The sequence below is a fragment of the Xenopus laevis genome, chromosome 6L (assembly GCF_017654675.1).
Source record: "Xenopus laevis strain J_2021 chromosome 6L, Xenopus_laevis_v10.1, whole genome shotgun sequence".
NCBI classification, from domain to species: domain Eukaryota; kingdom Metazoa; phylum Chordata; class Amphibia; order Anura; family Pipidae; genus Xenopus; species Xenopus laevis.
In genome coordinates this window covers 104,975,546-105,000,753 of record NC_054381.1, presented here as the reverse complement: position 1 = coordinate 105,000,753, position 25,208 = coordinate 104,975,546, and the positions used below count along the sequence as shown (strand labels likewise).

At 38.3% G+C, this 25,208-nt stretch overlaps 1 protein-coding gene across 5 annotated transcripts in view; it reads right to left on the bottom strand.

The window, feature by feature from the left end:
* The window catches only part of znf516.L (zinc finger protein 516 L homeolog), a 93,587-nt gene extending 69,892 nt beyond the window's left edge, over positions 1–23,695 (bottom strand). Inside the window, exons 1-2 of one of the 5 annotated variants that reach the window (XM_018267846.2) lie at positions 23,459–23,695; positions 5,729–5,972 (exon numbers count right to left, since the gene is read on the bottom strand). The gene's annotated coding sequence lies outside the window, so the exon portion shown is untranslated. Of the gene's footprint in view, positions 1–5,728; positions 5,973–18,280; positions 18,693–23,458 lie in introns of those variants that run through there. The other 4 variants (XM_018267845.2, XM_018267848.2, XM_018267844.2 and 1 more) reach the window with 4 other exon arrangements.
* Between the last annotated feature and the right edge of the window lie 1,513 nt (positions 23,696–25,208).

Sequence of the window (25,208 nt, the reverse complement as noted above, 5' to 3'; positions counted from 1 at the left end):
GAATGAGTAACCATCATTATGCCTTTAACAAAAACAATATTGGAGAAAGGTTTATCTAACCAGTTGTTTTTTCCCGGCTTCCCCTGCATCAATAAATGCACTTGCGGGAGATTACCGTAATCAGATTGGGAGGGCACAATTGCGCAAATATGAATGGTGTAAATAGAAGCAGTGACTACATATATTTTGCACAACCACACGTGTGGCTATGTTCGTGAATGAGGCTATAATGTTGTGTGACCGGAATTTAGCTACAACTGTTTCCATAGCTCTAAAGCAATCAAAACAAATCATTGGGCAAATTTGCACATACCATAGTTAATAAGGGTTTGTGTCAGACTGTTTCAAAAACCTATTGCTGATTGATTGCTGTGAGCTACTGCACAGAAGCAAAATTGGCAAGTGTTAGTAAATACAGAGTGTCACAAACTTTTCACAGTAACAATTGTGTACGAACCAGCAGCCAGCCCTGCCTGCCTAGTGTGTTTACAACAATACTAGATAGGCGACAGATATAGATTCTCTTATGTTAACTTATTATTTTGAGAAGTCAAATTCCAAGTGCAGGGGTTCATCTGTCAATCTACCCACTTTTTACTGCGGTTGAGATACAATTTCAAAGGCACATTGACTTGCTAACCAGTATGAAACATGTAACCCAGCATAAAAAAATATCTCTGCAAACTTAAAATGAGAAAAAAAAGTTAAAATGGATTTTCAACCAAAAAGTGTTTTTGCATAATGTAAAAATGCAATTCCTGAAACTATGGATAACAACAGGTTTAAGGCAGACATCGATGCTAAAGAGAATTTAAACTGCAATGCATGTTAAGAGTTTTCAAAAGTAATCAAAATGATTCTATTTGAGTGGGAATGATCTGTATTACAGCTAACAATGGTCTCGGAGAGCATTCTTTTGTGTTTCACATACTAAGAGGGCAGCTTCCTGTTTTAGATATCTGATAAATTTGTGAAAGGAATTTGCTTCCTTTGGTCTTTTTTTAATTGCAAAGAGTAAATAAATTTTCATATCATGATAGTTACTGTTATGCTGAGGAAAACATAAAACTCAAGCACCAAGGGAAACTAATTTGTACACAGCAATAGCACAGCAATCACATGCACCGTCCTCCAGAAGCAACACAGAGAGTTGTATTGTCGACCTGACATTCTGATATGCAGATAACCTTCTGTTGTTACCCCTTTTAACTTTTAGGGTCAGGTCACACGAGCAGATTCAGGGAGATTAGTCGCCCCAGTGACAAATCTCCTCTTCTTCGGGGCGACAATCTTCCCAAACTGACTTCCCCCAGCCCTCCGCTGGCTAAAATGAAAATCGCCTGGGAGAATGCACACACGGCGCTTTGTTTTCCGAAGTCGCCCAAAGTTGCCAGACTCATATATTCAGCTCTACAGCAATACAGTCTGGCTGAAGCCTTATCAAACTACTTTATCAATTGCATTATTGATTTAATATAAATCAAGTATTTTGTTAGTGAAAGAGACTGGACAGAAATGAAACAATTCAACAGCCTTTTTAACCAGTTAAAGCAGATGGCATCATAAATGTGCTTAATCAGATTACTGGTCAGACTAGTCTTAAATTTCATTTAGTTTGGTGTGTTCACACCTAGGTATATCTTAGATTACTCTAAGGTGGAGGAAATGCAAACAGAATATCATACTTTTCTCTTGGAAAAGAAAACATTTTTACAGAACATAATTTCAGTGTTTGACTAGTTTAGAATGAAATAAATACCAAAAAACCTTCTTGAATAAAAAATGTAAAAATATAGTCCTGGGATCAACACTAACACTATTGTACAGCTCCTTATATATTCATAGAGAGTCAATAGATTCCCCTGTTCAAGCACCTCTTCTACAATGTAAGCCTTAAGGCTAGGGCCACATGGGTACAGAATTTCTGCCTTACCATGGGCAGAAGCCTGCTCTCTCTTTAACTTGGAGCAAACAGACATAAGATGGCCATACACGGAGAGATCCTTGAGGTGGGCAATGGGTAATGGGCGGTCGCATCACAGGACCGCATCAACGAACAGATTCTTAGTCGAAGTCAAAGCCGCACAAAATTTTCCGGCCAGCCCGATCAAAGAGCCGCCCGATATCCAAGTCTTCTGCCAATATCGGTCCGCTTGTCTTGCACCGAATATCGTACGAAAATTTGTTCCATACAATATTATTGGTGCATCTATGGCCACCTTTAGGGCTCTCTCCAGTTTCAGAATATTCAATCAATGCCCTAGATGGGGCATTGCAAAAGCTTTATAAAGATGCCCAAGTATACCATAATCCAACAAATCACTGAACAGATTAGCTTTAAATGCTATTAGTCCTGTGTACTACGATGTATTGCATGCATAGTACCACTAGTTCCTAGTTTCTTCTGCATTCAGGATTTTACTATACTCTCCTTAATGTAAATAACAAAAAGTGCTACATACAGCCTACCATCAGTCAAAACCATTGATAGGAGTATGTTCCTACGCTCATTACACACAATGCATCCATTTGTAATCAGTGGCAAGAGATTCAGTTTTATGAAGGCTGCTACTAATTAGTGGCAATCAAAATAGCCATAGCCCTGGGGTATATTCAGTATGTATTTTTATAAATCCCATATGCATAGCCTTGCTTTCCTGTACTCTGCTGCTTAGATTCCCAATTTACCAATGCTCCAATTTGACCAACTCCCCATAAATAAAATATACACTTTTATTTTTGAAATTCCATCACTAGATGTTTGGATCACTGGCAAAGAGACAAAACGAGGGCGTATCAAACACCCAAATCTCCCTGTAACTTCAGCCAGTACACACATTACATGTAATGATGCTGCCTTGAAGGAAAGGATAACAAGATATGTTGATCAAGGTGGACATCATTAGAAACTCACTATTTCATCCTCAACGCTATCAAGTTACCCAAGTCAAGGGTTCCATGGTCGCTGCTCAGAGCAATGGTTAACGAGTAACTAAACATATATCCCATATCAAGATACTTCAAGGTTATACTGGTGGAACAGACCAAGAGGGCTACTACAATGACATACAAATGTCCAACTCCAAACATACCTGGTGGTATATCTGCTGGAGTACCTACAACAACTCAAGCTCCAACTGTACCAGAGGATTCACAGACTGGAATAGGTCAATGTTATCCACAGAGAGCATTCAAAGAATACTAAGTCACCTTAAATACTTTGGGGCAGATTTATTAAGGGTCAAATTGAAAATTTGAATTCTAATTTTCGCCACCTAAAACATGCCGAATTACTGTTGAAGTTAATGGGAGAGGTCAAGTGATCAATTTGGAGATGTTTGCAGCCTTCCTCGAATAGAGTTTAATCAAATTCGATTTTCGAATTTTTGGGTTGTTTAAATTTGTTCGAGTTTTCGTCTATTTAGTTAATACATTTCAGTAAGTCGAATATCAAATTTATGGCGTTTAGGGGAGTTTTAAAAAACTCACATGAATTCGAAAGTCGACCCGTGATAAATGTGCCTCTTTGTCTTTCAGTAAAGCTCTATTGACTTTTCAAAAACAAGATGCCTTGCATTTACCGTCACGTTTTTAAAAGCCGACATTGTATAGGTCATGAATTACTGCACCCGGGCAAACTTTCTGCCTTTTATTACATGTGGGCAAAAAGAGTCTTTGACCAATACTGTACAGCAATGTAAAAGATGGGATAGAAGCTCACACATCTTTCCACAGCAATATGACATTTATTAGTCCATATTTTCATAAAAATACAAGAAAAAATTTTCATTATGCATTTTTATTTTGTACCCAGAGGATATGAAAAAAATGGAAAACAGCCACCAGGAAGTGCAAACATCTTCAGTGTAAGCAGAAACAGAACTTGACTGGAACACATGAATTCATTTTAGGTAGAGTATAATAGAATTTCCCACCAGGACCAGGAGGAGCTTCATCTGCACAGCACAGCACCTGATGTCAAAATAGGGGTATTTTTATTTATTTTTAAACCTACACAAAGGCCACATCATGGCTTTTCTTTTACAGACAATTCAGACTCACAGTGTTTTGTCTTGATGAGACAAAGTCAATAACAATTGCCCGTGGTTAAGGTCCATGCAGCCAATTAGTGCCTATAACCATCAGGCTTCTGTGTTTTGAGGGGATAATTGATTGTATGCTCTATAACCAAAAGTGATTGTTGCTGACATCACTGCCATTACCATTAAGTAAACCCATGAACTAGGCTACATAAAGGAATTCCTAACACAAATGCCTTCGAAAAACATTTTCTTATCCCTGTATATTACTCTACCCAGCTCTTTGCTTCTCTGTGCATTCATTTAATTGTTCCCCATTTAGATCAGGGGATTCCTCCTGCAAATGAAAGCACTATTAGTTTATCCCTTTTGGATTGCACATTCATTCCTGGTTCTGACTCTTAGGGCTCTTACTGACGAGCGGTTGTAGCTGCGCTCCCCTGCGTTCCGTTTTTCTGTGTTCAGCCGAAGGGGAGCGCAGGAATAGACGCATTACATTATTTCCAATGGGGCTGTACTCACATAGGTGCGTGCAGGCGCCGAACGCAGGAAAAATACAGCATGTTGCGTCTCAACCTGCTTTCGGCGCCTACACGCGCCTGTGTGAGTACAGCCCCATTGGAAAAAATGTAATACGTCTATTCCTGCGCTCCCCTGCGGCTGAACACAGAAAAGCGGAACGCAGGGGAGCTCAGCTACAACCGCTCGTCAGTAAGAGCCCTTAAAAAAATGTAGCTAAAGCCAGTTATTTTACCCTTTAGGTCTGCAGATCAGATGGTTTCTAGTACACAGTTTCAGCTGTCCCAACCAACATTGTAGAGAAAATGAACAGAGAGAGAAAACAGAGAAAGTGGAATAATCTTGCTTAAAATGTTGACAAATGCTAATAGAGTTAGAGTGACCAAAACTACATTATTAGCAAGTATGCTAACCTACAGCAAGTACTGATTCAGTGAAAAAAACAATGTCTGTGCTGTCTTAAAAGGAACAGTAACACTTAAAAATGAGTGTTTTCAAGTTATGAAAATATAATATATTGTGCTACACAAGTAAAACTGGCGTTTTAGCTTCAGAAACTACTATAGTATAAATAAATAAGCGGCTATTTAGGCATGGGGGAAACCAATCAAAGCTGTAAAAGGAGATACAGATAACAGATATGCTCTGTAGTATAGCGTTTCTTCAGAACGTACCTTATCTACTGTGTATCCTGTGCTGGAATGGCTGCCCCCTTGGCTATACAGCAGCTAGTTTATATAAACTATAGTAAAGTTTCTGAAGCAAACACATAAGTTTTACCAGTGCAGAGCAACATTTCATTATATTGTCATTCCTTTGAAACAGAAATTTTTTGTGGTTATGGATCCTTTAAAGACAATTTGATCACTGCTACAAGTAGCAGCAAGATAACATTAGGGCTGTGGCACATTGGGCGTTTTAGACTACACAGTTCAAAAAGCGAGCATAGTAACATCATAGCAAAACCCCACTGAAAGTTACCAGAGAAGTTGATTCAGTGCAGCTTTGGTCTGCTCCAGACAATTGGATTTCTAGTCCCTGTGCTACTAAAGTACAATTTCCACATAACACGTAGCACTGCATTTCTACAGATATTCAATTCTTTATATTCCATTTTAACTGCAACTAGATTCAACAAAATTGTGACATACTTATTAATAACAGTGTACCTGACAAATGCGATGCATGTAAAAATGTATGTAAAGCATAAAATGCCCGAACGCAAAAATCAGCTGGAGGGAAGACAATAAAGAAGTCCTTCTTAAATGCCGTCCGTGCACCTCTATGTTCTCCTTTCTTTGATGATCTCTATGCCAAGTCTTGGTCACAAGCAGCGCGATCATCATTCACATCGAAAGTGACCCAGCATACATGAAGCATTGTAGGGAGAATGGAGAGGTGGCGCATGACTGGCTATACAAAGGAATGGAAAAATTATGTGAATCATTTATTATTACATAAAACAGTGGCATATACAGAAATGAGACTTAGCTGGCCACACACACGCACATGCTGAAGGATGGAATATACTATGAATCTCGCCAATGGGCAAATTCATCCCATAACTTGGCAGAAACATTATTTGAGCTTATACAAGTCACCCAGTTACCCATTAAAGTGGGGCCAACATCGGTTGGTTTTACATTTTAGCCATTCAATTCTGGTCAAATTAAGGTTTAACTGCGGGAAATGTCTAGAAATGTGGTTGTAGCTTTGATTTTCTATTCACAAAGCTTGCCATTTACATTTTGTATTGATATTCTTAATAAACAAGCAAATGTTTGTGTGGTCTATAAAATTTTCTTTGGCCCATCCCAAGCCTGGAAAAATGTTTCAATGACTTACTCATGTGACATCATAATTTTATTATCAGGGCTATGGTACCTCCTACTCCTCTGTTTTTAAACGAACAGTAACACCGAAAACCAAAAATGTATCAAAGTAATTAAAATATAATGCACTATTGCTCTGCACTGTTAAAAACTGTGTGTTTGCTTTAGAAACACTACTATAGTTTATATAAATAAACTGCTGTGTAGCAATGGGGGCAGACCTTCAAACTGCTGGGGAAAAAAGGCACAGTTTGCATAGCAGATAAATAAAACACCATTGTATTGGAGAGGGCTTATCTGTTATGTGCTATGTAACCTGTGCGTTTTCTCCTTTTTTTCCAGCTTGAATGGCTGCCCCCATGGCTACACTGTATCTTGTTTAAATAAACTATACTAGTCTTTCTGAAGCAAACACACAGCATGATAACAGTATATTATATGTTAATTACTTTAGAACACTCATTTTTTGGTGTTACTGTTCCTACTGTAATTTCCATGTTGACTGAAAGAAGCTAAGTACACAACATGCAAGGCATTTTATCACTGCCAAAGCTCAAAAATATAAACCATATCCTTTGGTAACTTAAAAAAAATATCAAGCTAAACTACATAGACCAAACAAAACTTGAAAGCCCAAAACAACTTATATATTAATTGAACCTGGCATATAGCTGTAGAATTGCTGTTAAATACAATCCATAATTAAATAATGTATTAAAGTAAGAATTGCTTCTGCCATATCCTACTTCATAGAAGCGCTTAAAAATGATTTGATTTTTTTCAGTACTTGTATTTTATGTTATAAGGAGATGGTGCATTTTCTGCGACTCCGGCTCCAGATACCCCAAATTGCTACCGACTCCACAGCTCTGTTTATTTTAATATAGTCTTGGGATATGCTGGTTTATCACATGATGTGCCCATAGTACAGTAACATTTATTTTTACGAATGTTAAAGCAGAATAGTGTCTGCATAGGTCACTTGGGAAACAATGCTTGCAGCAAGCCCCACAGTTGTCTCATGCATCTGGTTGCATCTCAATTAAAAGACAAAGGGAACTCTGCAAGGCACTTCAGCAGAGTTTCCCATGAGCTGCATGAGAATTTGCCTCCTGGCCCTGGGCACCCAGCTTGGGTGACTGGCATAATAGTAGAATCAATGAGACCCCTACTGCCTGCACTCTAGCTGAGTGCAGAGGGGGTACTGGTAAAATAAAGTATATTATAATATATATGTATTTATATTTTCTCACATTCCTGTTAAACCCAAAAGAGGCAGAAACCAGAGTACATGCTCACTGCATGGAGATTATACAGGTATTGCATGTCCCCTTTCTGTAATTTGGATCTTTATTCCTCAAGTCTACTAAAGCCTGTAAAACATTAAATAACCCCAATAGGTTTGCTTTGCTTCCAATAAGGATTAATTATATCTTAGTTTGGATCAAGCACAAGGTACTATTTTATTATTACAGAGAAAAAGAAAATCTTTTTAATCATTTTTAAAAATGTGGATTATTTCGATAAAATGGATACATTCTGAGCTTTCTGGATAACTGATCCCACAGCTATATATCAGATAAGAAATGTGGAAGTACATTGCACTATTTTATGTTTCCTAAAACAAAAGGTTTACATAGGTTCTCAAATCTATAGTGCTTCAGCTGCTAAACTACAGCTTCCCTGTGTAGAAATACGGGAGGATAACCGGAACACTTTTATGCTTTCCAGGAATTAATGTTGGCTTATTCAAACAAACATTGCACAGCACATATGTATTTTCCTCCCAATATCAAACCATACAGAAAGTCTGAAAAAGGAATAATAAAGTGTAGCAATCACAAAAACGACAACAGGTATACGATTATTTTCCATCAACCCATCCCACCCTCATTCAGAGCTAATAATCTGCCAATTAATTCTAATAGCTGAAAGAAAGATGATTCCATCAGTTACATCAGAGTTACATTGTACAGAAATGCTATTTTAAAATGCACTCCTCTTGGTCCAGTAACCCTATATGGTAAATACAATGGCCTGTCTGTATGGAACGTAACAGGAAGCAGAAACCCTCTACAACAGGCGTCCAATATGCTCTGTTTTCTAGCAAATATACTCGGTGATATATCCTGCTACTTCCATTAAATATTTACATACATTTAATTGCCCACTATAAGGGAAGAGGTAACTGCAGGGTTGATCCTGTTTTCCTTCACAGACAGATCACACAAACTGGCAGTTGCACATCTTGGAAGGCTGGCAGAAAGCCAGTACTAAACTATTAAAAATTGCATCTAACTTTATAATACCTTATATGAGAGAGTGCAACTTGGTTCTAGTATTTTATACTAAGAGCCTCTATCTACCCTTGAGAATACACAATGCTGCAAACACCTGAGCACATCACATTATCTGCTCACTTTTGCCTCACTGAAAAGCGTTCTGACAGAAACAGCTGTCATCTGCCATGGATACCCTCTGCTGCAGTTTGTGTTGATTTCACATTGGTGGATTCTAGAACATATCTAGATATCATGTCATAGGATTTAAACAGAATACCATATTTCTTAAATACATTCTACAGATAACCTGTTTTATAAAAAAAAAAAAAAGATTCAAAATAAATAATAGTAATAATGGTTATTAAGGTCACCCCATTCATCCCATTCCCATAATCATCCCATTAACCGCCTGTAAAATGGATGAATAAAAAAAAAAAAAAATAGGAAAGAATATTTAATGGGATTCAGCACTAATTTTCTCCCTTTCTTCTACAATCTGTTACGTAACAAAATGCTTATGATGTTCCTTGTAGAAAGGCAGACATTCAGGAGCTTTATTTCTAAGCATTGTGACATATTCTGCATTACAAGAAGGCAGAGTTTATTTTCCTTCTAGGAAGGACAAAGGTTATCAAAAAAATCTAAGAATCTAAAAAGAGATATTGTTGGCATAACGAAAAGGTACTAATTTAATCTTTTAGCATTTACCATAATGCCTTCCTTGTCTCAGGCAGCTAAGTGAATTACTCACAGCACATATACGCATGTGTATACAAAGCTCAACAGACACCTACTCAATCTGATTAAAACACGGTTTAACAAGTATTTTAAATTAACAGATGTATTTTACAAACAGTCCCAGAACCATAATGTGATCAGAGTTTACAAAGAAAAAGAGGTTCCTTATTTTATGTTAAGATCTACAGAAAGTGATTCTTATTTGCAACGGTGACAATACTCAGCCCTTTTGTTGCCAAGACCCAGCACACAAACTGAATTATAGTGAAGGTTCCACTTCAAGGAGAAACAGAAATGCTGACAATCTGCTTTATCTGGGATGCTTTGGCTTTAATTTGAGGAATGCAGAAGTAACTGATAGCTGGAAAAGCAATAATTGTCGTAGGCATATGCTTCTATCCAAGGACAAAAGGGTAACCAAAACACCAAACAGTAAAATGGTTTAATAAACCACCAAAATATCACCAAAAAAGAAAAAGGCAAACAAAAGCTGATTATTTACTCAGTACAACTGTCACATTAGCTTTTGTTTTTGCTACAGAAATAAATCACTCACTTTTTTTTTTTTAAAGTATGTAAGTCATTTTACAGGATTGAAGTTATAGCTGTACTAGTTTAATATAGTTAAAGGATCATACTAATGAGTGACTTATTGGTGAGGGAGTAACTTTGGGAAGCAGAAGTCCTTTGACCTGAACAACAGAGTGTTTCTGTCCACAGCCTGCCCTAAAAAACGAAATGTTATTCACAATGAAAATATCACTAAGTGCTACAGTCGAAATACACAAAACTGACCCCAATGATCATCACTGGGCTAGTTTAGGATTAGCTGATCTGTGGCAATCCCAGTGTTAAAACTATAATTCCCAAAATGTTCAGGGCAGGGGAACGGGTGAAGTGTTTTGTTTTAATAAAAGGTGGGTGCTGGGAGCTTAAAATAAACAACTGCTGGCCAAAGGTTTTTTAGCCATGAACTAGCTGTTCTTTTGCTATCAGAAATGTAGCAAGGCTTAGTCGTAAGAATGTATCTTGTAAAAACTGGAATTTCAAATAAACTGATTCATTATGTTAAAACTAGTTTTAATTGAAATAAGGAAGCTGAAAATGTGCCTCCTCTTTTTAGGCAATATAATTAAAAGGGAAACACGCCCTACTTATAAACAGGGATCATCCACCATTTACTGTTCCTAATATAGAATGAAATGCATAGCTTTAGCGGATCTTAATCTCTGCACAGAATACTCCTTTCTCTTCCTTTGCACATCAGAGGGAGTAACAATATTGCTTTGTTTACATGCAGGCATTCATTACAAGCAGCAATGTAAACTACAGGTATGCAGTTTATTGTCTAGTTGAGAGCATTCATAGGCAATAGTTATAAATAGCATACAATTCCCCTGAAAGTTTTACAGCAACTAATGAGCTGCAAAAAATGGTTGCAAGGGGCTGCTGCTCGATAGGTGCCACAAGGAGGAAAACCCCACACAAACTTGAACCTAGCTTTAAAACTAATTTTTAAGAATGGTATAATGCAAGCAATCAGTAGGAAACAGGAAGTTTTAAATAAAAGAATAATCATATATGGCAGATATATTTTTAAACATATGTATTTCGGTAGAGTCCCGCAAGAACAGCAGATTTAGGATATCTTTGCTATAAAATAGATGATAAAATAATATACATCGCATGCATCCTATTACGTTTACAATCATCCCACTAGACTCTCCCCACAAATCAGAAATGTGGGTCCAATTAAATATTATTATACTGCTTCTTAGCAGAATGCAGCTGTTCTCAATCCACTATTCTTCACAGCCAAATTATAGACTTGGTATAACAATACACCCATTCGCAAATAGGGAAACAGTGTTTGCTTGATCACTGGGTACTTTAACATATGATGCAATGGTTCTGCCGTACACGGCCTTTACAAAGCTGATTTTACATTTAAAATCCTTTCACACCAATAACATTGCTCTCAGAAGCATGACTTTTCAGCGGGTAACAGGATTTGCATTAAAGCCTAGAGGTTAAATGCATTAACTTTCCAAATTACTACAGTAGAACCCCCATTTTACATCCCCTGATTTTAAGTTTTCCCTTATTTTACATTGTTGTTTTGTCATCCCCCCTAAATATTATGCATAATACATTTCCCTGATTTTACACCATTTCTGGTCCCCAGAAAACTGTAAAATGGGGCTTCTACTGTATAAAAGCACAATCTACAGATGTCCTGAAGCTTAGAAAAAATTGTGCAATCTGTCTACATTGCACACACAGCATCAGAACGGGTATATTTTTTTAAGCAACCACAGCTTATTTTTGAAATACTGAAAAGGCTTATAAGAGAGTACTACTCTCCAACCTATTACCATGATGTGGTGGAGTTATACAGTATACTAATTACATGTGTAAAGAACAGAGGGAAGAAACTCATACAAACAATATTTGAAGTCCTTGACCCATCTGGGACCATAACATTCCATCAGAGTACCACAACCAATCTGCAACATACTGTGTTTTATTCATAAGAGGAGGGATTTCCTAAAACCAAGTGATCAACTTTTAATGTAGTATCTCGGAGTTGTGAATCCTTATTTAACTCTACACTAGACTACACTATATTTAAAAAAGTAATTCATAACTGATCATTACAGAATCATGACTAGTAAGCATGCCTGCTTAAAGTAGACTCCCCCACTCAACACACACCTGATCATTAAAGTCCTCAGAACAAACATTTGTCAAGGGCAATTTGCCCACACACATTGCTGACTAAACTGATCTGTTAGGGCTGGGACACACTGGGCGATTTGGGGAGATTTAGTCGCCTGGCGACTAATCGCCGCGACTTTTCTCCCCGAATGCCTCCCCTCGCTCTGCGCCTGGCTAAAATGAAAAATCGCCTGCGCTAAAAACACGCGGCGATTCGTTTTCCGAAATCGCCCGAAGTTGCCTCACGAGGAAACTTCGGGCGACTTCGGAAAACGAATCGCCGCGTGTGATTAGCGCAGGCGATTTTTCATTTTAGCCAGGCGCAGAGCGAGGGGAGGCATTCGGGGAAGATTGGTCATGGAAAGTCGCAGCGATTAGTCGCCAGGCGACTAAATCTCCCCAAATCGCCCAGTGTGTCCCTACCCTTAATGAATTGAACTGATCTTATTATGCTCCTGATAAGATTGCAAGGGAAGTGCAAAAAAAAATGTAGGTCCTTAAATGAACCCCTAGAAGTGTCAATGGTGGCTCCTGTACTTGCCATATATTCTTTTTGAACTATACTGAATGTATCATTCTAAACTGTGAATGATTTCTGATCTTATCAAAGCCTGATAGGCATTCATAATGAAGTCTCTGCATGCTAATGAGCTGAAATAAGTTGGATGTAATGTAATGGGTAAAACAACATCATGTGCATCCCTTCAAAATACAAATCAAAAAGTTAATTTTTATAAATTGGTATGACACATGGGCAAAGTCACCTGAACTACAACATTGTTTAAAGGTTTGCATTTAGTATCCAATGAGTGACTGTGAATAAAGGAATAGGCACTATTTATATATTACACACACACAAACACATACGTCAACTTGCCAGAAACATCTGACACCCAATACATTTGGTCTCAACTCAAATGGCAGGCACTGGAAAAACAAACCTAAGAACTCTAGTCAGGTAACAAGTAGTACTGCTCGGCTTAATAGACATTGTGCATTATGCAAACTGAAGTATAAACAAAGAAACACTAACACAGTTTTGTACATAAGCAACAGGTCTGTGCTGTACTCAGTTTAATCAAAAGCTACATTAGAACAATGTGGTGGAATGATCATTTCTATATAATAATCCTATTTTGCAAATCATTTTATCTGTAATCAGAATAAAACAGACATGTGCACTCCTTTGATCCTTTATATTCCAACTAAAACACCTTGGATGCACTTAATGCAGGGGCCCTTTTACACCCTGCCCCCCCAAGAGGTGGCTGGAAAAACAAGAGACACATGACAGTTCCCCTTAGGAATGACATGAGTAATAAAACATAAAAAAACAAAAAAATAAAAAAAACACACAAGCTACCAAACTTGACAGCTTTGAAAGCTGTAGCATCCCTTTTCTATACTAATATACGGGAATAACTCACTTGCCAAATTGGATGCATTGAGTAAATATTCTAATCCTCTGATTGGTTCTAGTCCTGCCCACTTTAAAGTTGCAGCTATACAAACAAAAGAGGGATTACAATAGGCAATCACACCCCAGTGAAAGCCCCTAAAACTGAATGCATGCATCAAGATAAAAAAAGGCTTACTTATGTACATTCCAGCATTATTTTCAATCATGTAGTTGTGTATTTTAAAGAATGCAGTCCATAAAACTTGCTTGCCCAACATACTGTGACTGAAATACTACCAATACCCAAATGTGGAGCTTTTCTTTTCTTTACATTCCTTTCAATCAAGTGTTTCCCTAACATTTTTCTGTCCCTTGCAAAGACTTCAAGACGTTTGATGTTCTGCCAGGCTGTGTATGTACTGAGGGATGAAGAAATCAGGATGAATGCATTCCTACCATAACCACTGTAGATAGACCCCAACAAACAATGGCACCAACACCTAATGCATAACCAATTCTAAATATATTGAACAGGATGAGGTTTATCAAAGCACATTAAAAATGTAGTGTTTATAATAATGTAATAGGAACAAAATGTAAAGATGTGCTTTAGGAGAAGCAGAAACAATGTATTCATACACCGTATAAATAGCAGGACTGCTTGTTGTAACCAAACTATTTAGAAAATATATATATACACATTGTATCTTTAATGTAGGAAAATCTAATGGCAACAGTAAATGTGTTTTGAATGGATTATGCTACAAGTAGAATATAAAATCCAACCACCTTTGAAGTAGAGAGGATTGTCCAGCGGTAATACCAAGAGAGTGGTAGGCTCTAATGTGCATTCCATAGGGTCTTTACTAGCTCGGACTCACAGTCAGAAAGCCAGAAAGGGAAATTGGAATGCTGCTTATTAAATACATCACTGAGCAGCACAATGCACAATAACGGTAATTTTTACCCTCCTGTGTGTGCGGAATTGCACATTTTGCTCACTGGATTAACTTCCAAAAGACAGTTAATTGAGTCCAGTCCTTAGTGATGATCAATATATACACCACCACCAATTCCTATTATTATTCAAGGTGACAACATTTTCTGCAGCACTGCACACAATATATAGTAACACACATCCATAGAGTTAAGTGTATATATATATATATATATATATATATATATATATATATATATATATATATATATATATATATATATATATATATATATATATATATATATATATATATCCAGCCTAACTGCTAGTTGGGCATATAAAGTGACAAAATGGGATCTTGAAGGAACAACAAAGGTGACTGTTGTACAATTCCCACAGAGATTTTCCTAGATTGCAAGTTTCATACACCAATATAAAAAATAATTGTTTAAAAGGAAATATTAAGTTGCACACATGATAAAGGAACCATGCAACAGATGAGCAGAGAATGAGTGCAGCATGGTTACAGCCCACACACAGAAAGCAAAAAAAGGTCTTTTACAAATGCAAATGTTTGAAATCAGCTTTCTAAGTTGCATTAAATTTGGTTAATTACAGTCTGCTGCTAATTTTAAGAGCATTGTTAGCATTCTGTTCCATGTAAAATATTGCTTAAATATTAATTTGTGAGAAAATATATATTACTATATTTAACATACAACTATTTATTATGTAACCTTAGCAAACAACCATTTCTTATGTAACCTTTGTAAACAACTATTTCTTATGTAACTGTAACATGATAAATAGCTGAATGAAAACCATAAAAAAAGGAGGGTGATTTAGACAAGCTGTTTGCCGACAGTGGGGCTCATTTATCAACACTGGGCAAATTTGCCCATGGGCTGTTACCTATAGCAACCAATCAGTGATTAGCTTTTTAAAGCCAGCTGCAAGAAGAACAATGAATGCAGCAATCTGATTGGTTGCTATAGGTAACAGCCCATGGGCAAATTTGCCCAGAATCGATAAATGTACCCCAATGTCTTGAGATCTACTGATCACCAACTAAAGGTCTACTGGTAGATCCCGATTTACCTTTTGGGCACACCTGCTGTAAAATCTGCACATTTATTGAAATCTCTCAGCCCAAATGATCCACCCAAGCGCTGGGTCAAATTGGGCTTATCCCACTGCTGCCCATCATACTGGGGCCTATGGAGACCTGTCAGACGAGAACTACATCAATGTGCCAATATGGTCCTCGCTCAAAGGAATTTTCAAACACACCTGATAGAGATTACCAATATGCCACCAGATTTTGGTTGGAAGGCCCAACCCCAGGACGCCATACATAGGCAAATAAACAACCAAGTCAGTATATCCAATATAAGTAATTATAAAACCAATTATAAAAAATGATTATAACCAAGTCAGTAGCTATTATCAGCCTTTAGGGAAAACAGTTATGGTAGGTATGTGTCAAACACCGCAATATATCAGGAGGATCTAGTCACCAATGTAATCTTGCTCAACGGCAAAGCAAAGTTTCCAGCATCCACCTCAACTGAAGGAATAAATCTGAGTCAAGAGAAATTTTACTAAATCTAAAGTTTAGAATCCTTTCTACTGCTGCCCTAAATGTTTTAGGAAATACTAAAGCTAATGCCCCCACTGGCCTTATTGTGTTTCACCCACTGTTTAAATCCCCAATTTGAAACAATTTGCTACACAACAGTAATAAAAGACCCATACGGCACACAGAAGTTCCTACCTAAGCACTTATCACTGATTCATAAAGAACATTTTTATTAAATCTCCTTTTGCTGATGTGTGCAACAAGTAAGGACTGCCCCCTGACCAGGAAGTGAGCCATACAAAGACAGACATGTCCCCACGTTGCTTACATTAAACAGAAGGTATTCAGTGTCTGGGCATGGGATATGAACAAAATATCTATTTTTAACATTCCCCTTTCACTAGGGTAAGTGTATTACACACTCACAATAAAATAAATCAGGTCACCAAACTGAACAGTGTTAAACGCCAAACCTACAGAACAAAAGCAGACAAAAATACTAAAAGTTAAACTCATTACAACCATGCTGTTCATAGAAGATAAATTCTGCAGACCTATAGCATCCAACTTTAAATGCATTGCTTTGAAAGCACCTGAAAATGTGATTAATCTCTAGTGTTTGCCAGTATCGTGGTTATGAAAGGTCAGCTCATAACAAAAGCAACATTAATGCAAGTGATGTCAAATGATTCAGTCAATGATTGTACAGCACAGCTCCACATCTCTGATCTTGATACACAAAATCCCTAGTACTATGCATTTTTACAAAGGTCATTATGACCCAGGTTCCCTGGTAGATGCCAAACTATTCTTTATTGTAAGGAGAGGAAGGATATATGCAACACACACACACACACACACACACTGTAAACAAAACTGTTTGAGAGACTTGCTTAAGAACAATAAGTTTAATAATCACCGGCTGCTACCCGTTAAAACCTCCTAGATCTGTACCTCTTGAATTGCTGGCACACGGTCAATATGCTAATAACAAATCGGACATTGGCTTCTGTTAAATTATGGAGTACTTAATTGGGAAAGTGGGCCCAACAGAAACACACATGATAAAGTCTCGTAATCATAACGAAGATCATTCAAGATGGCTATGGCCATTACCCTTGGGAAGCTAAAGCGGTCTCCTTGAATTGCTGAAGTGCACCGCTAATTACACCACCGGGGGCCACAACTCCAAGAACAAAATGAAAACTAAAAATATCTGCATTTCCCCTGCAAAAACTAATGTGTGAAACATTTATCATAGCAAACAAAACAATGTGTGTATTGGACTGTTGTGAAGCACAGCCTATAAAAAGAATAATACTCTGTAATTGGGATTATGCAATACTAAAGTATGCAAAACAGACACTCTGGCCAAAGTTCCACTATGCAAAACCTGTATTTGTGGCAGTTTCCCTACAAAGCCTTTATTACAAGCTGAGAATATTAGTGTGTGAGTGTATGTGCTTGAGGAAATATGCTGAGGGCGGCAGGCAGTATCCATGTCACTTGAAGAAACACAAGCAGGCAGTTGGATCGCTGCAGCAAATATTTGGGCTATTGTAAACAACTTCAACCTGTGGCTTTCCAGCTGCTGCTGAACTACAACCTTTACTCCTCCCCCCCAAATAAAAGGGCTATAGTTTAGCAACAGCTGGAGAGCCACAGGTTGAAGATGGACGATTTTCTAGCTACTCCGAGGAAATGAATTATTAATGAGCCACTGGCTCTTTCAGTTACTGAGCATTCCAAAGATTAGGCTTCTTTTCATAGGCAAGGGAGGAGAAAATGATCAAGTTGCACCACTAAATAGGTGATCCAACAGGAGATTTCAAAGAAAAGCCCCTGGAGCACTTATCATAGACAGCAAACACAGAGGAGACAGGCAGAGAGGAGTGTTCTTTCTTTCAGTTAGGGACATAAAAAAAATAAAAGAGCTATGTGCCACCCTTCCCCATTGTTGTATCAACTTGATATGGTTTCTGTGACATGCGCCCTGCCATGGAAAGTCTACAGCCAACAAAGTTTGATGGGCAGCTTATTTTTATTTGGGGAGAGGAGGGGGCCTCGGCACAATGTCCATTTTGGAGCAATACAGTGGCCCTTTATAAAACTATACCAAAATACACTGGTGAGTGTTGCCCTCCTCCCACGGATTTCACTGGAGCCCCAAGACTGCCACGCCTTGCACGCACCCCCGTATAGAACAAAACATAAACTCGCCCAAGCCTCTTACCTTATTTTTTCCCCAAATCACTGCGCGTCGGAAAACACCATTCCAATGCCACTACTTTAAGCTTCAACAACACCCACGCCTTTAATCTCTCGACTGCCCAAAGATCCTTCGATATTGGGTATGATATATATATATAACCCAAAAAAAAATGGGTCTGAATTGGGTTTTGTTTCTCAGCTGGGAGACAACCACGGTGGATTAATGGGCAATGCCCTGGCGTATGAATTCCTGAGTGGATTTGGCTTTGTTGGGGGTTCCAAGTTGGGCTCTGCTTGTTTGCCTTACTCTTGCTTGTGCTGTTACAGTATACTGGCTGACGTCCTCACAGGCAGCGCTGCACAAGGCGGGGAGGAGCTACTAAGTCTGGGCCCGGCTGCTTAGGGACGCCCTTCCCGAAGCTCCGCCTCCTCTCATAGACTCAGCGCAAAGCTGGCTGCGCAGCAATAACTACCGGGCTCCCTATAGCAAGCCAGGTGCTGCTCGAGCAAGCGCAGAACTAATACTTATTACACACCATGTAATCTCTATTACCAATAAAAGCTAATACTTACTACATGTAACCTCTATGACCAATATAAATGTGTCAACGCAAAGTACAACGTTCCTAATCGACGCGCACAGTCACAATCTGCTGTCTGTGAGGTGGAATTTACCAACGACTGTAATGGGAAACGTTGACTTTTTGGAAAGTTTACATTTGTAATGCGACTCGTGTACATACTCTTTCCATTTATTTTTGTCATTTTATACAGTTATTTTGTGTAATATATACATTAAATACGTTCAAGGTGTTGGTTTTTCCTTTATGTTCATGTGGAGCAATATGAAATGGCTTCCTCCCCCTCTCTCCCATATTGTGCGCTTGTCCTACCTACAACATACATAGAAAGTCTTATGAAAAGTACAGAAAGGGGCGGGGCGAGCATAAGAGAGACTGGGGGAGAAGCACAGGCGGGTGGGGGGAATAATGGAGGCTCTCTCTTCGCCTACCCGTTTCCCAACACAATAAGCTTCTCATTCAGAGACAGGCCATTAGGGGGTGGGCATACAGATAATCCAGCCATAAGGAGATAGGTTCAAGCTGAGTTTGGGGAAAGTATTTGGGAGTTGTAATGACAGGTATTGCTGAAGGGAAAGACGACTGGCACAGGGCTGTGTGGCAAAACAAGTGGCCTGCTGCTTAGTTTCCTTCACTCTTTGTTGCAGCCTGCAACCCTCAGTCAGCAACTCAACTACAACTCCCAGCATCCTTCCACAGCCTGACCATGCATTCTATTTGCTTTTAGGCCTCATTATTATACTAAAACCTTTGCCAGAGTGGACGTCATATCCGAGTGAATGATATAGTTGCATCAAAGAACTCTATTGGAACTTAAAAGTGCTTTAGCTATACCTGACTGTACTTAAAATTCCAATTCTCATTATTAATAGTAACAATATTAACCGGCTCCCATTGTTAGGCCAAGGAAAGAAATACCAAAAGTGGCATTAAGTTGAATTTCTTGTTAAATTTGAGTAAAATATTCATTTACACCAGGAAATAATTCAGCAACAAATTCAGAATCATACAAATGCCACATTAAAGTTAAAATGTTTTTAATACAAAACTTCGGTAGTAACACAGTTTCACAAGTTTAACGTCCCCTTTTTGAAACGGTTGTTAGTGCCGGCAAATATCATTAACAACAACAACAAGCAGCTACAAATTGGTATAAGTTCTGACCAACATATAAGTCAATTTACAGCCAAAGCATACGACATTGCACAGTCACAAGACTTTGTGAATTTGATATTTTTTAATGACAATATAAAGCCAAAATATTTCTCCGGTTTGGTTTACTCCCCCACCCACCCAAGTTATTCTGTTTAGCTCTACTGATTTCTACGTTTGTAGCGTGAACAAGACTGAATTGGTGTATCCTGCCAGGATCTTACAGCCTGGCCCTAAATACCCCTCCCCACCTATAATTAGGGCAGCCGCAAGTGTCAATCTGGAGAAGGAAAGGCACTAACAGTGGAAAGAATTTTTTTCCCCTTTTCAAAAGCACCAATACACTTGGTTAGGCTGTTTACAATAAAGTAAACCATTATGAAAGGGTTACATATTTCAAGCAAAGTTGGGGGTTGGGGGGATAAGCCTTGCATAAAACACAGTTTGTACTCATGACACAACATTCCACTGCCTGAATGTGTGCATTTCACTAATGATCATGGAGGCACTTCCATTCTGATAGACTAGTGCATTTACAGACAAGCATTTGAAGCTGCACTCCGATGCGTTCCGTTTTTATGCGTTCAGCCGTAGTGGAGCGCAGGAGTAGGCACATTCAGTTCAGAAAAATTTAGCATGTTGCGTCTCATCCTGCTTTCAACGCCTACATGCGCCTATGTGAGTACAGCCCCATTGAAAAAAACTGAATGCGTCTACTCCTGCGTTCCCCTGCAGCTGAACGCATAAAAACGGAACGCAGGGGAGAGCAATTCAAACGCTCGTCTGCAAGAGCCCTGAAACAACTTGCAACTGGAAAACATATGACCACGCCACCCCATTAGAATGTTAATTTGAACCCCCTTGCCTTTCTCCAAGTTATAGAAGGAATTGTATAACCTATAGTGAATAAAGTACCCCCTCTTGTAAATTATACGGATATTATAAGTTACCGAGGAGTTTCATGCCCATTTGGCTGCGTGTTTTTCTACAGGTTATGGAATTCCGAGGTAACTTCTAATATCCTCATATTTTGCAACTGGGGGTACTTTATTTATTATAATACACACATTTCAGTGAGTCATGTGAGAGAAATTACATCAGAACTCACTATTTATAACTGATGACATCAGAACTCACTGTTTATAAGGATATAATATTCATGGCTTTTGTTTATTATATATATATATATATATATATATATATATATATATATATATATATATATATATATAATGTATTTATTTATTTTTTTAACAAATGCATACATTTCATTAGGTCATTTGACCAATAACATACCCCATTATAACAAATGACATCACTCAGCAATGTTTCTAATAATAAATTCATAGATCTTGAGTATTATATTGCAAATAAATATCAGAGAAGACAAGACAGCTTTACCAGGTAGGGCTGCTCAAAATAGCGCAATAGTGAATTTTATGGCAACTCCCTGGGAATGTTTATTCACACCCCACTGCATATTTCAGTTAAGTTTGTGTGTGCCCTGCCTGCTTCTCTTTGTGTATAATAGAGGAGAGGGTGTATGTGCAATGAGCCTTCTATGATACAGGCAGAAGTACAAGTAAATACAGTGAGCTTTTGCTTCACAGGTTGGAAGGCTGGGGAAAAACACAGTGTGAAGTAACAATAAGCTGCCAGGGATTGGTGTGATACCTTGTCCCTCTTCCCAAGAGGAGGGGATAAGCAAATCGCAGCTACTTTGCATCTCTGTGTAATTCTTTTATGCACTCAGCTATAAAATCCATTTGACCTTCTATAACTTTGCCCCTTACACCCATAACAAGCGGGTGCCCCACCTGCATTGGCAACAACAAACACAAACATGAATTTGATAGATTCTTTTGTCTCTCCTGTGGCTGCAGGAAAGAGTCGATTGCAGCAATGAGAAGTGGGGGGATGGGACATGGAAAGGAGTTGTGCCTCTGCCTAAAAAGGGACTTTGACCTTATATTGATCCCAAAAAGATGTCTGAATTAAGCAAGGAAAAAGGACAACCGTTTTCACACGTCAATCCATAACTACCTGGCAGTGGCTCGTATAGACGTGATGTCATTTCAATATTATACCAAGCCAACAGCAATCGCGTTTCCTTAAGAAAGGACTGACCTATTTTTGGCTGGAGATAAACGATCATGTTAACAGATGTTAATCTTGTAATCTGGTTTTCCTGTAAGCACTTCACATACACCCCCTTTCAGACATTACAATTATATAAATATATATATATATATATCTCTATACATTCTGGAGCCTGACGTCATCACTCAATTCTATTGGCATTCAGATAAAAAAAAAAAAAAAAAAGATTATTCCCTTTCCACCCCACTTTATAAATGCTGATTTGTTCTGCCTGAACTCCCACTGGCTTTTATTTGCATTTCAAATTCCACAGGTTATGGCAGACCCTATTCAGAAAAAAAAAAAAAAATGGAAGCCAGCATAACTGTGATCGCCAGCCATGAATATACATTATTTCTGTGCAAATAGTTCAGCTTCTAGATAAATTGTCCGTTTACACAGAAGGGGGCGGAGCCTGAGCCGGCTAATGACTTCCAAATAAATAATTCAGCCATGAACAATAGGTAAATATAGTCCCAGAAATGGAGGGAGGGTGGAGGGGTGTAATTAATCGTGCTAGGGACACAACGACACTTTCCTGCTAAAATAAAGGCTCCTCTTTAAAACTCCATTGGCAGATTTGCAGCAAACAAGGGCTGATTGTCATTCTACACCGACCTGCAGCCCATTTCCACACCCCACCCTGTTAGCTTCTCACAAAGTTACTACCCAGCCAAACTTTCCCCAACTTTTCCCAAAACCGACATAATGTTAGGGGTGAAATCTACCTACATCATGTTATTATCCAACACAATTCTATAATATATATATATGTGTATGTATGTATATATGCACACTCATACAATAACTGTATGCAAGCCTTAAATGGCCATTGTTTATCAGATCCTGCCATGTGTTCCAAAGCAAATATCTGCTCTGTAGCAATAACAACATTCAATAAAAGCTCCTGCAACTTCCTCAGAGAAATAAAGAGACTTTGCAAGGGGTTGTGGCTGCGTGACGTAAGCAAGCTAATACTTTAGGTATAAATAAAAGGAAAAAGAATGCGCGCACCGAATCAATACTATCAGCAAAGCCCCTTAATAATTTAAGTAGCTCTACAGAGCCAGAGATGAGCCGTCCCCATCCTCCCAGCATTTACAAACACTTTAACCCAGTGAGTACAGGCAAGGGATCTGATTACCCCACTGCGGTAAATCTGCCTTTCCTTTTATAAAGAGACAAGACAGGAGAAAGGAAGGGGGGGGAGAATAAGAAACTAACAAACTTAACAAGGATAAGTCAACAAATTGGCTGATAAATCGACCTCCTTCCCATAGTCGCCCCCCCCCCGTAAAACATAAAATGAGATCGCCCACGAGACTTACCTCGCACTGCAGAAGATATATATAATTTATTCATTTATTGAGGACACAGACAAACAGGAATCTGAAGGTGAAACCATGCGCTGAATGCAATAAGGAAAGAAGTGCACATGATTGACTGCGCCCCTACCACTTTCTCAAAGGGGGACACGGCTTTCAGCCCGCCTAAGTTCTCCAATCACGTCGCTTTCCCCGGACAATTCTCATGAGACACAATTACAAGGAATGCTGATTAATTCACTTCTGTTTATCTGGAACCTTGGCCCCGTTTAATGAGCATACGGGTTTTTTGCTTTTTCCCCATGTATATGCGACTGCCTCCCCCCGCCGGCTGACAAGTGGTTTGTCCTATATTAAATGCACACACTATCTACTATTGTCTCATCAGCACAAAGTTCTGCTACAACGCGGGGAAAGTCTGCAGCCACTGAACCCCTCTCAGCCTGGCAGCTTAGTGCATAGAGCAAACAGCGTGTCATGTTTATAAGTCATGTAAATATATATATATATATATATATATATATATATATATATATATATATATAATCACATCACACCGGGATATTTTACAAGTGGGGGTACTTTATTTATGATAATACACAATACACAGTCATGTGACTGAAATGACATCAGAACTCACCGTTTATAACTGATGACATCAGAACTCACTGTTTATAAGGATATAATTTACAAGATATTCATTTTTGTGTTTTTTATTTATATATATATACACTATTTTTATACAGGTCATGGAAGTCCGAGGTAACTTCTAATATCCTCATAATTTACAAAGGGGGTACTTTATTTATTATAAATGAGTCTTGTGACAGAAATGACATCACTACTCAACGTTTATAACCGATGACATCCTTACTCACCATTAAGGATATAATTTACAAGATATTCATGGCTTTTGTGTATTATAGGTTTATGCATTGCAGGTAAATCATTTTTTGTTATTTGTATATTGTGGCTAAAAGCTTATGGAGATCATTCCCCATTTTACACTCCCAACTAGCAGATGCTGTCCCACTTGTTACACATATGTGTGCAGGCAGCCAGCGACTCCTCCCCATTGGAAGAAAATATTGAAACGTTTAAATCTCTAGAACAAAAAAAAATAAGTGATCAAAGTGCTCAGTGATTGCCCGAGTTACTGTCATAAAGTATGCTGAAATGCTCCACACCTATAAAAATTCTGGTCAACTATGCCTTGTTTTAAAATAAATACTCTTATAATATCCTAGCACAAAGTTCAACATGGTTTCCCAACCTATGCATATTCAGTCTAAGAGAAGTAATGTAATCCCACCCCCTCCTAAAAGAACATAGAAAGTGCTGTTCGTTATTCATTGTGAAATAATAAAAGTTTTGATGCAAATGGTGCTTTCTCTATAGCTTGCACAGAGCCCGTCTCAATACATTGTTGTTTGTTTTACCATTTGCTTTCTATTTTTAGGGCTAATAAAAGTGTGTACAGTGAATTTGTGGAACTAACCCACTCTTCTCCTGCCTCCCCCCTCCCCAATGCTTTGATTCAAGGCAATCCGTTTTGCAGTGGGAAGTTACCGAGAGCTGTGGTATTATTCAGCTTCTGCAGCTCCTACACGAATTCTCTTGCAATCATTTAGAGATGCCTTTCATCAAGAAAAACATAGTATTAACACTATTTGTTTGTCTTTTCTAAATAAAATCAAATATAATTTTCTGTAAGTTCACATGTGAGATTTCTAAAATCATCCATGATGATTAA